This window comes from Macrobrachium rosenbergii, chromosome 24 (genome assembly GCF_040412425.1).
Source record: "Macrobrachium rosenbergii isolate ZJJX-2024 chromosome 24, ASM4041242v1, whole genome shotgun sequence".
Taxonomy (NCBI): domain Eukaryota; kingdom Metazoa; phylum Arthropoda; class Malacostraca; order Decapoda; family Palaemonidae; genus Macrobrachium; species Macrobrachium rosenbergii.
Window position 1 is genome coordinate 29026236 of NC_089764.1, and position 12500 is coordinate 29038735.

General features: G+C 35.9%; 1 protein-coding gene across 1 annotated transcript in view; it reads left to right on the top strand.

Annotated features, from left to right (window-relative positions):
• The window catches only part of LOC136851955 (protein rolling stone-like), a 122558-nt gene that overhangs the window by 53207 nt on the left and 56851 nt on the right, over window positions 1-12500 (top strand). The window contains exon 3 of the mRNA XM_067126316.1: window positions 6079-6362. The gene's annotated coding sequence lies outside the window, so the exon portion shown is untranslated. The remainder of the gene's footprint in view (window positions 1-6078; window positions 6363-12500) is intronic.

The following is a 12500-nucleotide window of genomic DNA, read 5'->3' on the forward strand; positions in this document are numbered from 1 at the left end:
ATAATCTGCCCAAGGAAAATGTCCTTTAAATGTGGTTCCTTTATCAGTGTCTCACCGCAGTTTATCCACTTCTTATCTTTTCTGCAAATAATCACCGTCTGGTTCGATCTGGAAAGAGTTTTGTTTATTAACGACCAAAGATTTGTCCCTGTAGAGGGGTAACGCCGTCAGTAGGCGTTACTGAAGTGTGTACGCTGCGTTCCCTTCGGCCCATAGCTGTGCCCACTTTTAGCTTTTTTACTTTACTTTCAGTCCCGTTTCCTATCTCCAGTCTTGCTGTCCAACCTTTAATTGTTACTGCTTAGTGCAATTGTAGTGCAATTGTAGATCCCTGGACTTCATTTCCTTCTTGATCTCTTTGTTTTGCTGTCCAGCCACTCCAACACCCCTCTTTTCACTGTCTTAAGCTCTTCAGTGGCCCGAAGTTCCCCAGTACTTGGCTTGACAGCCTAAATTTCATAACCCAGTTCACACCAAAGATTTGTCATCGTCAGTCACGTTTCCTCTACTCTGATAAGTTGTATTCATCAACAACCCAAGATATGTTTGTTTGTACTTAACAGGCGACGCTATCTACCTTGTAAGGGTTCCTGGGGTGATAAGTTTTGTCAAATATTGTGTTTGAAGTAGTTCTTCTTAATTGCCGATGCTTACAGAAGAGGGAATATACCTAAACAGATCTTACAGTTAGTTATCAGTGGAGGCGTTCCTAACAAGGACTCATAAGGTTATCAATAATTGCGGATCGGGACAAAGTCTCCCAGAATATTTATTCGCATCTCTGCGCTATTTGGAAGCGAAAGTTATGAACCTTTGTCATTTTTTCAATAAATTCGACAAGCTATTTGGAAGCTTATGTTATGAGTGGTGAAGTCGGTGGGGTATGAGGCTGAACTCCAGCAAAACAAAAACACTATTGATTAGCAGATCTCATACAAATTTCCCAACTGTGCTGAATGAATTTGAAGCTTTAACTACTCTAGGTGTAACTTTTGACTCACATCTAACTTTTAAGAAACATGTAACGAAAGTTTCAGCAATTGCCGCAAGAAAGTTAGGTATTGTTCGTAAGGCTTCATATTTTTATAACAGTGATAAAATCAATGCAACCTGTTGTAGGTCGTTTATGCTTCCTTTACTAGAGTACTGTTCTCTGGTGTGGATGTCTGCTCCTTCCAGAGCTTTATCTCTTTTAGAGAGGTTCGTTGTGGTAGGTTTCTGTTTCGTAATAGTAGCAGTTAAGACCTGGACCATTGACGGATGGTTTCTTGTTTGTCATTTTTTCATAAGTTGTATTTCAACAGAGATCTTTCATGTTCACAATTGATCTCATAATCATGCCTCTGGCGACTATATAGGATAGGCCACCACCAGGCCGTGGTTAAAGTTTCATGGGCCTCGGCTCATACAGCATTACACCGAGACCACCGAAAGATAGATCTGTTTTCGGTGGCCTTGATTATACGCTGTAGCGGCTGCGCAGAAAACTCAATTGCGTTACCTGTTTTAATACGTCATACTTGTTCTTTTTTCATTTTAATTTTTTTACAGTTACTCCTTTGATCAGGAGTTACATTCCTGATGAATATTCGTGCTTCGAAAAATTGAATAGTTTCACAAACAACAATCACGATTTTATTTCATTATCTTATTATATCATGGTTATTCTTTTTTTAATTTTTGATTTTTTTCTTTGATAGCTTCTTTAATTGGGAGTTACAGTCATGAAGGAGATTCGTGTTTCAAAAAGGAATAATTTCACAAACAACAATCACAATTTCATTTAATTTTCTTGATACATTATGCTTTGCTCTTTTTTCATTTTATTTATTTTACAATAGCTCCTATGATTAGGAGTTGCAATCCTGAAGGATATTCATGTTTCAAAAATTGAATAATTTCACAAACAACAATCACAATTTCATTTAATTTTCTTAATACGTCATGCATGTTATTTTTTTATTTTGACTATTTTTAAATAGTTCTGTGATTAGGGGTTTAAAAAAATTGAATAATTCCACATACAACAATCCCGATTCGCACAAACATTAAAAAAAAAAGAAATCATCTCAACCATTCCAGCAGAATGACGTTTTCCAATTCAGTGTTGGCAAACAGATTTTCTTTTTACGAGCGGAGAGAGGCCTCCGGAGTACCTCAACAGAGTAAATCTATTTCGACGAACCTTTCCTCCGGAATACTCACCGTATTCTGAATACCTGTCATCCTAGGCAAAGGCAATTTCTTATGAATAAATTTGTTCTTTTAAACGCATACAGGAACATATATGAAAGCATATGAGCTATAAAGTTCTTTGACTCGTAGACAAAAATATCTTGGCAAAATGGTTACTATACATGGTTAGTGCCATCAGTGCACCTCACGTGGTGAACTGTAGGTGTTGCTAAATGAAGTTTGCAGCGTCCCTTCGATCCGTAGCTAACACCCACTTTTTAGCCTTTTACTCTACCTCCGTTCCCGCAAATAAATAAAATTCTTTGACAAATTATTGATAATAACTTAATTTATCTATAAAGATATTTCATATAGACTTATTCATCCTTATAAAAGTTAACTGCGTTATTAGTCTGATCTTATTCAAGCTGAAATACGACGCTAACACAGTAAATCAGCTCCAAATCATTGGTAACACTGATCCCTTTCGACTTAATATAGATAGGCCGTCTTCCCAGAGAGGTGGCGTTGCTCTCGCCAGCTCGGCGCCATCTTGAATCCTTCTCTATTCCCTCTTAGAGCAACTACTGGGTTTTCTCCACTTTTAGATCCTTTTACTTTATCTCCTTTGTTTTCTTAATCTCTTTATTTTGCTGTCCAACCACTCCAAATTCCTCTTTTCACTGTCTTGAGCGCTGAATGACCGGAAGTGCCCCAGTGCTTGGCTTGAATGTCTAAATCTCATAAAAAAAATCTTATATAAGCGCTATCAGGAAATGGAAAATGAACCAACATAAATTAGAGAACTTAATCGAATTTGAATATTGTTCCTAGTAATTAAATGCGGATCATTAAGAATTAAATAGTAATTTAGAAAAAACTTAACTCTTATTTGCCACATCTGTTGTGCAAATTCATTTCACGACCTCGCAAGAAGAAATAAATCCAGAATTCGTTAGAACCTTTGCTAAACCGTGTTCTTGATAGATTATCTGTAACTACAGAACAGCGTGATTCTACAGGCATCGCGTTCCGAAGGAATGAGACGCTACGCGATGCTTTGTGGTTGTTTCAGAGGTACCCCAAAAATCAGATTTGGCCCTCCAACTCTGTTGTCTAGGAGAAGACGCGTTATGGCCGTTACTTTATGTGTGTGTGTGGGTATATGTATATATATATATATATATATATATATATATATATATATATATATATATATATATATATATATATATATATATATATATATTATATATATATATATATATATATATATATATATATATATATATATATATATATATATATACATAAACACATAATTTTACGTCAGTAAAATTATGGAATGTCAAGCTAAGTAAGCATCTGTTATGTAGAAAAAGATAGCTAAATGAAATAATCAGGAAGTAAGGTAAATAATTTTTCTGCGGTAGACTAAGATAACATGAAATTTTTTAAATTTATGAAACAATAAGAGGAACAAAAACTGTAAGTACCAAAAAATATAAACCACACACGATGCATGTATGCATGGACTTAGGACTAGGTCGTAGTTTCAGATATATTTTAACTTTACATACACTCATTCACACATACACACATACACACACATATATATATACGTATACACACATATACATAATCATCAATATATAACATTGTTTGACAAAGTACTAACTAGCAGCCGTAATCCCTGAAATTATTTTCGTTCACAAATGTCACCACTTCAGAGTATGACGAAGCCTTGAAAGTATCGTTACGCTTACTGACGCCTATGTTTGGACTCTTGCATCTTCGGAAAATACTTTGTTTTTTTTTATAGATAGTGGAAAGGTAGATGACTTACGTAGCATAAATTTAGAACGTAATGTAAAAGATAACGCTTTACGTGACAATCACAGAACGTTTGTCCTTTCGACGTTCAAAAATTATGTAGCTTCAGAAGTCATGTAAATAGAGATACATAAGAATATGTTATCTTTTTCTAAACCCACCTGTTCTTTGGGGAAGTCATATTAGCGTATACAATCATGTATGGATATAAATGTGTGAATATGTGTGTATGTAAAGCATTATTATTATTATTATTATTATTATTATTATTATTATTATTATTATTATTATTATTATTATTATTATTATTATTATTCCGAAGACGAAACCTATTCATATAGAACATACCTACTGGAGCCATTTTCTTGAGGTTCAAGCTTTCAAAGAATATGATATTCATTTCAGAGAAATTACCGAAGATAATAGGACATACGTTATACTGATATCAACAACAAGAGCTATATAATGTATGTAATACTGAAAAAAAGTCGCAATTCTTTTTAAAACGAAATATTACTTCATATATCTTCACATCCGTCTCTGAAAATGAATCAGCAGCGAACATCAACTTTTGGAAATGAATCGATCTGTGAAATTTTGTCAGAAACTTCGTTTGAAATAAATCCAATTTTAGGGTTTTTGAAAAATCGTAATTTAATTGAAAAATAAAAAAAAATATAAATAAATACAAATCCTCCAGGCCAGCCCTGTGAGAGCTGATAATCAGCTCAGTGGTCTAATAAAGCTATTTTAATATTGATTGTGAGAAACTTCAACATTCAAAATTAATCCAATTATAGTTTTTGAAAAATCGTAATTTAAACGACAAAATAAAAAAAAATGTAAATAAAGTCAAATCCTTCGGGCCAGCCCGTTGAGATCTGAAAATCAGCTGAATGGTCTGGTGAAACTATTTTGAAAATAAAAATACGTAGAGCCGCGTTCAACCCGACACATCTCCGGATGATGGATGTTAGTGAAATGTTACGTGAAGGATCCGTAGATTTAATAGCGACCGCCGCGTAATCTCGGGGTATTTACCGACGGCTATCCAAACAAAGCGACTCACAGACGAACTTGATTGAACCTATTCTTTTACTTGATTAAAGCGTCGAAGCCCCCCGGAAATTGCCTCTGTCTGTGCAAACGACGTCTAATTGATCTTTTGATATTTATGTTGCTGTTCCGGGAGAGTAATTTGGGCGACAGAGAGAGAGAGAGAGAAAGAAGAGCGGAAAGTAACGCAAATCATCCAGACTTGTAAAGAAAAATTTAATGACCAGTGGGAATAGAAAGTACTGTAAGGAGAGAAAAAGAGCGAGCCGCCAAGAGAGAGAGAGAGAGAGAGAGAGAGAGAGAGAGAGAGAGAGAGAGAGAGAGAGAGAGAAACAATACAGTTTCCTTCTTCAATAGGTTTTGACTTCATAGGTAAGAGAGAGAGAATACAATTTCTTTCTTCAAGGTTTTGACTTCATAGGTAAAAAAGAGAGAGAGAGAGAGAGAGAGAGAGAGAGAGAGAGAGAGAGAGAGAGAGAGAGAGAGAAAAATAAAATTTCTTTCTTCAACAGGTTTTGCCGTCACACACACACACAGAGAGAGAGAGAGAGAGAGAGAGAGAGAGAGAGAGAGAGAGAGAGAGAGAGAGTTCAATTTCTTTCTTCAACAGGTTTTGGCTTCACAGAAAAGAGAGAGAGAGAGAGAGAGAGAGAGAGAGAGAGAGAGAGAGAGAGAGAGAGAGAGAGAGAACACTTTTTTTCGATAGGTTTTGCCGTCACAGAAGAGAGAGAGAGAGAGAGAGAGAATTCAATTTCTTTCTTCAACAAGTTTTGACTTCACAGGAGAGAGAGAGAGAGAGAGAGAGAGAGAGAGAACAATACAGTTACTTTTTTCAATAGGTTTTGCCGTCACAGAAGAGAGAGAGAGAGAGAGAGAGAGAATTCAATTTCTTTCTTCAACAAGTTTTGACTTCACAGGAGAGAGAGAGAGAGAGAGAGAGAGAGAGAGAGAGAGAGAGAGAGAGAGAGAGAGAGAGAGAGAGAGAGAAAACAATACAATTTCTTTCTTCGACAGGTTTTGCCGTCACAGGAGATACGGAGAGCAGAAACAGAAACGTTCCTGGATTTGAGAGAAAAGTTGGATTTCCTAATTTCCCCTCAAATAAAAGAACCATACGATGATTGCTGACCTCCGGCGATGAAAGCCTCACCCAACTCTTTGATTTCTGGGACGTGTCATTCTGTCGCGACAGAGTACTTCTTCACGTCGACTATGCTATGACCTGGTTTGACCTTCGACAGGCGTTCCCCACTCGACGGATTTCGTAGTCACATCAAGGTCGTTGAAGATACGTCAAGGTAAGTTCGTTCTTAGAAAATGTTTCCTTTTAAAATATTAGGTGTTAGTTTTCTGTAAAAGAAAACTATTGTGCCGGCTTTGTCTGTCCGTCCGCACTTTATTCCGTTCGCACTTCTTCTGTCCGCCCTCAGATCTTTAAAAACTAGTAAGGCTAGAGGGTTGCAGATTGGTATGTTGATCATGCACCCTCCAATCATCAAACATACCCAATGCCAACCGTGTAGCCTCCGTAGTTTTTATTTTATTTAAGGTTAAAGTTAGCCATAATCGTGCTTCTGGCAGTGATATAGGGTAGGCCACCACTCGGCGGTGGTTCAAGTTTCATGGGCCGCAGCTCATGCAGCGTTATACCGAGACCACTTAAAGATGGATCTGTTTTCGGTGGCCTTGATTATACACTGTCGCGGCTGTACAGAAAACTCGATTGTGCCGAAAAAACTTCGGGGCATTTTGTACTTATTATTTATTTATCCTAATTTTGACTAATTATTTGATAGCATTATGATCGCTGTTAGATCATTGGAGCCCACTTAGGTTATAGTGATAGTGGTGTCTGGACGCAAGACACTTAGCTGCGGTGTATTTTAGGTGCTAAGTTATGGCGCTTTCTTTAAATAGATTTCATGAAGAACGAGAGAGGGCAAATTTTATACGTCGCATTACGTATAAAAGTTCTACTTAATTTTTGTGTTTTATTTGATATTTATTGTTAAAAAGCTCCGTAACTTAACGTAGTCGAAGCTTGATTGTTATTGCTACTAAAAACATGCCATCTATCGGGCTCTACTAATACCTTTAAGTCTTTTGAAAAATATTTTAATTCTCGTCTTTTAAATCATTACTTTTCAAATACTAAATCATTAGTTGAAACACAACAAATTTAAAAGTTAAAAGCCTATATATTAAACACTTGTAAAATTGGCAGCCAGTTGGTGATAAAAACATTTTATGTTAACTGTTTACCTTGTCATAAGATTATATAATATGTATACTTATATGTGTGTGTATTTTATGTATGTATGTATGTATGTATGTATGTATACATATTTATATATATATACTTTTATATAATGTATATATACATATATATGTATGTATATAATATGTATGTATATATAAATAAACACACACACATATATATATATATATAAAGACAAAATCCACAAAGGAAAGAGGAACAATGGAGTGCTGCAAGGCCTTTCGACTTATGGTCCTTTACTTAGCAGACTGAAGAAATATAAAAATAAGTTTACAAAGAAAGCGAGCATAAATGACAGGTGGAGATTACAAAGGAAAAAATAAGCACCTAGAATCCGTGGATTTTGTCTTTATTTATATATTCGTCACGTGTATGTGTGTATGTGTGTGTGTGTGTGTGTGTGTGTGTGTGTGTATAATCTCAACAAATAAAGAAAGAAACGGACAGAGATACAGGAAACATTTCGACAGAACGCAAACTGAGAAGCACAGGAAAGCACGAGCACTGAAAAAGTGAGTGCCACTTTCATTAAAAAAGTGGCACCTCCCAAATTCGAATCTCTTCCCCCCCACTGACTCGTCGTGTTCTGGTCTTGTAGTGCCACACGTGTCCTCCCCAGACTCTGTGTTCCTCCGCTAAATAACCACCAGACTGGGGAGGTCCTGGGGACCAGGAACCTTCCTTCCGAATCCACTTTCTATTTCGAAAGATTTATTGATACTTTCGGTATAATCCTTTATGACGTTGCTAGAATTATTTTTATATATGGTTATAGGGTGCACCTGGGAGAAAGGGCTACTTTTAACTTTATGTTATCTCTAGTTTATTTCAGAAAAGGCTTGTATTGATTTGGTTTATGTAGTTTATTTCAGGGAAGGCTTGTATTAATGTACTGTATTTCAGGAAAGGCTTGTACTGATGCAGTGTATTTCAGGAGAGGCTTGTATTGATGTAGTGTATTTCAGGGAAGGCTTGTATTAATGTACTGTATTTCAGGAAAGGCTTGTACTGATGCAGTGTATTTCAGGAGAGGCTTGTATTGATGTAGTGTATTTCAGGAAAGGCTTGCATTGATATAGTTTATTTCAGGAGAGAGGTGTACTGTGTTTCATTGACTTTATTAAGTTATGGATAAGAGCAAATGAATTCATTTGCTTTTTTCTAGTGCCAAACGAAAGTTAGTAATTACAAATACTATGTTTTAAATGCAGTTTTGCATTCAGTGCCTTACTCAGACCTAGCTAATAAGTCTCTCTCTCTCTCTCTCTCTCTCTCTCTCTCTCTCTCTCTCTCTCTCTCTCTCTCTCTCTCTCTTGTTTCCCTTCTGGCCGGAATTCAAGAGAGGCCTGTTCGCCTAATGTTTTCACGTGATTTGCATTTAAATAACATTTTCTTTATCTACTTATTTTTAAAAATTCTTCAAGTATTTGAGTCATTATTAATTATAATTAATCTGTTGCAATTCAGTTTTGTCAACAAATATTCAATTAACCTATTATTCCTACCCGAAGAAATGAGTAAGGAGAGTGCAATTACTACCTGCGGGCACAATACATTACTGTTGAAATGTCTGAACGGAATAAATTATCGTTATTTTATATTCTAATGCTTTTGGATATGTTCGTATGTTTTACAAGCAGGTATTATTCTGAAGATTTTAAGAAAAGGAAAATTTGTATGAGAATTAAATTTAAAGCCACAAGTTTTCATAAATTGGATATTTATAGTTTCATACTAAAATTGTTATTTAAAGATCATTGTACCTAAATAAAATTAAATGAATTAGTAATTTTACTGAATTTCTGCCGAAATTTATCTGAGTTGTTAAGCCATCCTTATAAGACAGGAAGCGAGTCTTGTAAATGTTCCTTGAAGAAGAATGATACAAATTCTCATATTCTGAAGAAGTGAGTTATTTTTCTCAGTCCCTCTTTTTCTCACAAGTTTAAATGTGTAGTTCCGGCTTTGGGTCCCCCCAAAAAATCACTTCGAAGCTTACCGTGCTGGCTGAGACGAACATCCCACCCGCACTTTCTCTCTCTCTCTCTCTCTCTCTCTCTCTCTCTCTCTCTCTCTCTCTCTCTCTCTCTCTCTCTCTCTCGCTTGCAACTTTTCCATCCCCATCCTCACCACCCCTGCCGCCTTTAGCCCTGTACTCCACCCTTCTCCCAACCCCACCTCTCTCTCTCTCTCTCTCTCTCTCTCTCTCCAAAATACTGTCGGTGCAGCTAAAGTGCCAGTTTCCTTCACACCTTTCTGTAAGTCCCGGCATGACATCTGCCACTGGGCTGTTGAAGAAGTCTGGAAGAGGAGAGAGACATATTCGCCCCCCATCCCCTTCCTGGCAGTCTGAGGCGGAAGTTTTGCTTAAAACTTGTATTTACTCTCTCTCTCTCTCTCTCTCTCTCTCTCTCTCTCTCTCTCTCTCTCTCTCTATATATATATATATATATATATATATATATATATATATATATATATATATATATATATATATATATATATATTTCATGAAGGTATCTCGTCTTGAAAGCATTCGTGATAGAAGTGTAATGAACTTAATTGAAAGTCATATAAGTTTATTCACTGTGGTGTCTATATGAGAGATATTTTCACTTATAGGAAATATATCCTAATAATGGTGGTTCCCCTTTTATTTTTTATAAATTATATTTCTATTTCCTTTTTGGATTGTTAATTTTTAAGAGTACGTTTATAGTTTTTAGGGATTTCTGTTCCCTTAAGGATTTTAGTTGATCGTTTTTAGAAAACCCTATCTTCCATTTTGAGACATACCCTTTCATTTTAATTCCCAATCAAAACAAGTAAAAAATGCGCCGAAGTTTCTTCGGCATAATCAAGTTTTCTTTACAGCCGCTACAACCTATAATCAAGGCCACCAAAAACAGACGTCTGTCTTTCGTGTGGTCTCGGTATAATGCTGTATGAGCCGCGGCCCATTAAACTTTAACTACGGCCCGGTGGTGGCCTATCCTATATCGTTCCCAGAAGCACGATTATGGCTAACCTTAACCTTAAATAAAATAAAAACTATTGAGGCTAGGGGGCCGCAATTTGGTATGTTTGATGATTGGAAGGCGGATGATCAACATACCTGTGCTAATTTGCAGCCCTCTAGTCTCAGTAATTTTTAAGATCTGAGGGCGGACAGAGTAAAGTGCGGACGGACAGACAAAGGCGTTACAATAGTTTTCTTTTACAGAAAACTAAAAGTATAGAAAAAGCTGTTTTCCCGTTATATGAAATGCACCTTACTTTGTTTATTAACTATTAGGGTTTTATAGGAAACTTTTCTTATCTTAATTCTACCATGCTCAGCATAGTCTACCCCATTCCAACTCTCTCTCTCTCTCTCTCTCTCTCTCTCTCTCTCTCTCTCTCTCTCTCTCTCTCTCTCTCTCTCTCTTTAACCCCCCAAACCTCTTTTTTATCCCAGGGTACCTCATCACCCATATGTCATCCCGGGTAATACCTTCGGAATGACAGGCGAATCATCCTAAGCTCACATTACCATATTCATGATATACAGCAAATGCATATTGATAACCTCTACGCCATTCTCTCTCTCTCTCTCTCTCTCTCTCTCTCTCTCTCTCTCTCTCTCTCTCTCTCCTTTCTTTTTTTGAGATTTTTTGATGAGATCGTCTTTAGACATTTTCGTTTTTCCGGGCGAATGGAATCGAGAAAGATGACGTCAGATTGTCAAGTTTGAGTTCAAGTCTCTGATGCTGATGTTATCTTGAATTTTGCTTTGAATGTAATTTGTTACTCGTTATATCACACGTTGAATATAATTCTCTAGTCAAATGAAATTTAATTTCATTGCAAATGTCCCATTAAAGCAAATGCGCAAACAAGTTATAAAACCTTTGAGCTTAGTTACATCTTTGAGTGAATGAATGAAATGCAAATTCAGTCCAAAGGCCAAGCGGTGGTACTTATAAGGTCATTCAGCGCTGAAAAGGAAACTGAAAGTAAAAAAGATTTGAAAGGTGTAACAGGAGGAAAACCTCAAAGCAGTTGCATTACGAAACAACTGTCAGGAGACGGTGGAATGTAAGGTGGAATAAGACTATGAATGGAGGTGTAGTAAAAGGAATGAAAGGGGGTTGCAGCTAGGGGCGGAAGTAACGCTGCAAAGAGCCTTAAGTAATGCCTACCCTCCAACGGGGAGTTACATCTTCAGTGCCACTTCTAACACCGATTTACTTACCAGTAAATCCTGAAGTAGACATACGCATTATTGCAAGTGAGATTCAACGTATAAGGTCTCGGTATAGTGACAAATGAGAACCTTTTCCATTTTTGCTAACAAGCAACCGCCTGGAATGGCATTGCCTGTGATAATATGAAGCTATCTCACACTAACGCACTTCTGCTATCTAATATTAAGTTCTTCGTTGCTTTTGGAAAGCAAGAATTGCTATTGCCTCTCTCGGCCATTCCATTATAACTACTTATACGGTTGAAAATCGTCCGGTTTTATTGCCATGATGTTTGCCCTACGACGAGCGTGAAAGGTTTCGCAAACACGTTGTCTTTTGACGAACTCGTTGCCGTAATGCTGCTTATATATATATATATATATATATATATATATATATATATATATATATATATATATATATATATATATATATATATATTAAATATTTAAATAATATAAACACTTTTGTACGTGATTCATTTATGACACATTACCACAGGTGAAAAATACACCCCGTCTCTTATTTTTCACCTGTGGTAATGTGTTATATATATATATATATATATATATATATATATATATATATATATATATATATATATATATATATATATATATATATATATATATATACATATATATATAATATATTCTCTTAATAGAGTAAGGTATGATGGAAATAACATGATATTTTTGGTTGGTTGAGACTTAAAAGGAATTATAATTTTCTTGTGGTTAGACAGAATTTTGTGGCTGGTTTTCAAACGCTGGGAAATTAAGATCAAAATTCGATAAATGAATTTTGAAAAATGTAGTGGGAATTTTGATTTCATCTTGCAAATACTTATACGAACGTCATCCTCAGATTTCTAAAGGGATTTTTCAGCAGTGACTTCTCTTCTTGACTATTACCTACAACAGTTATGTGAT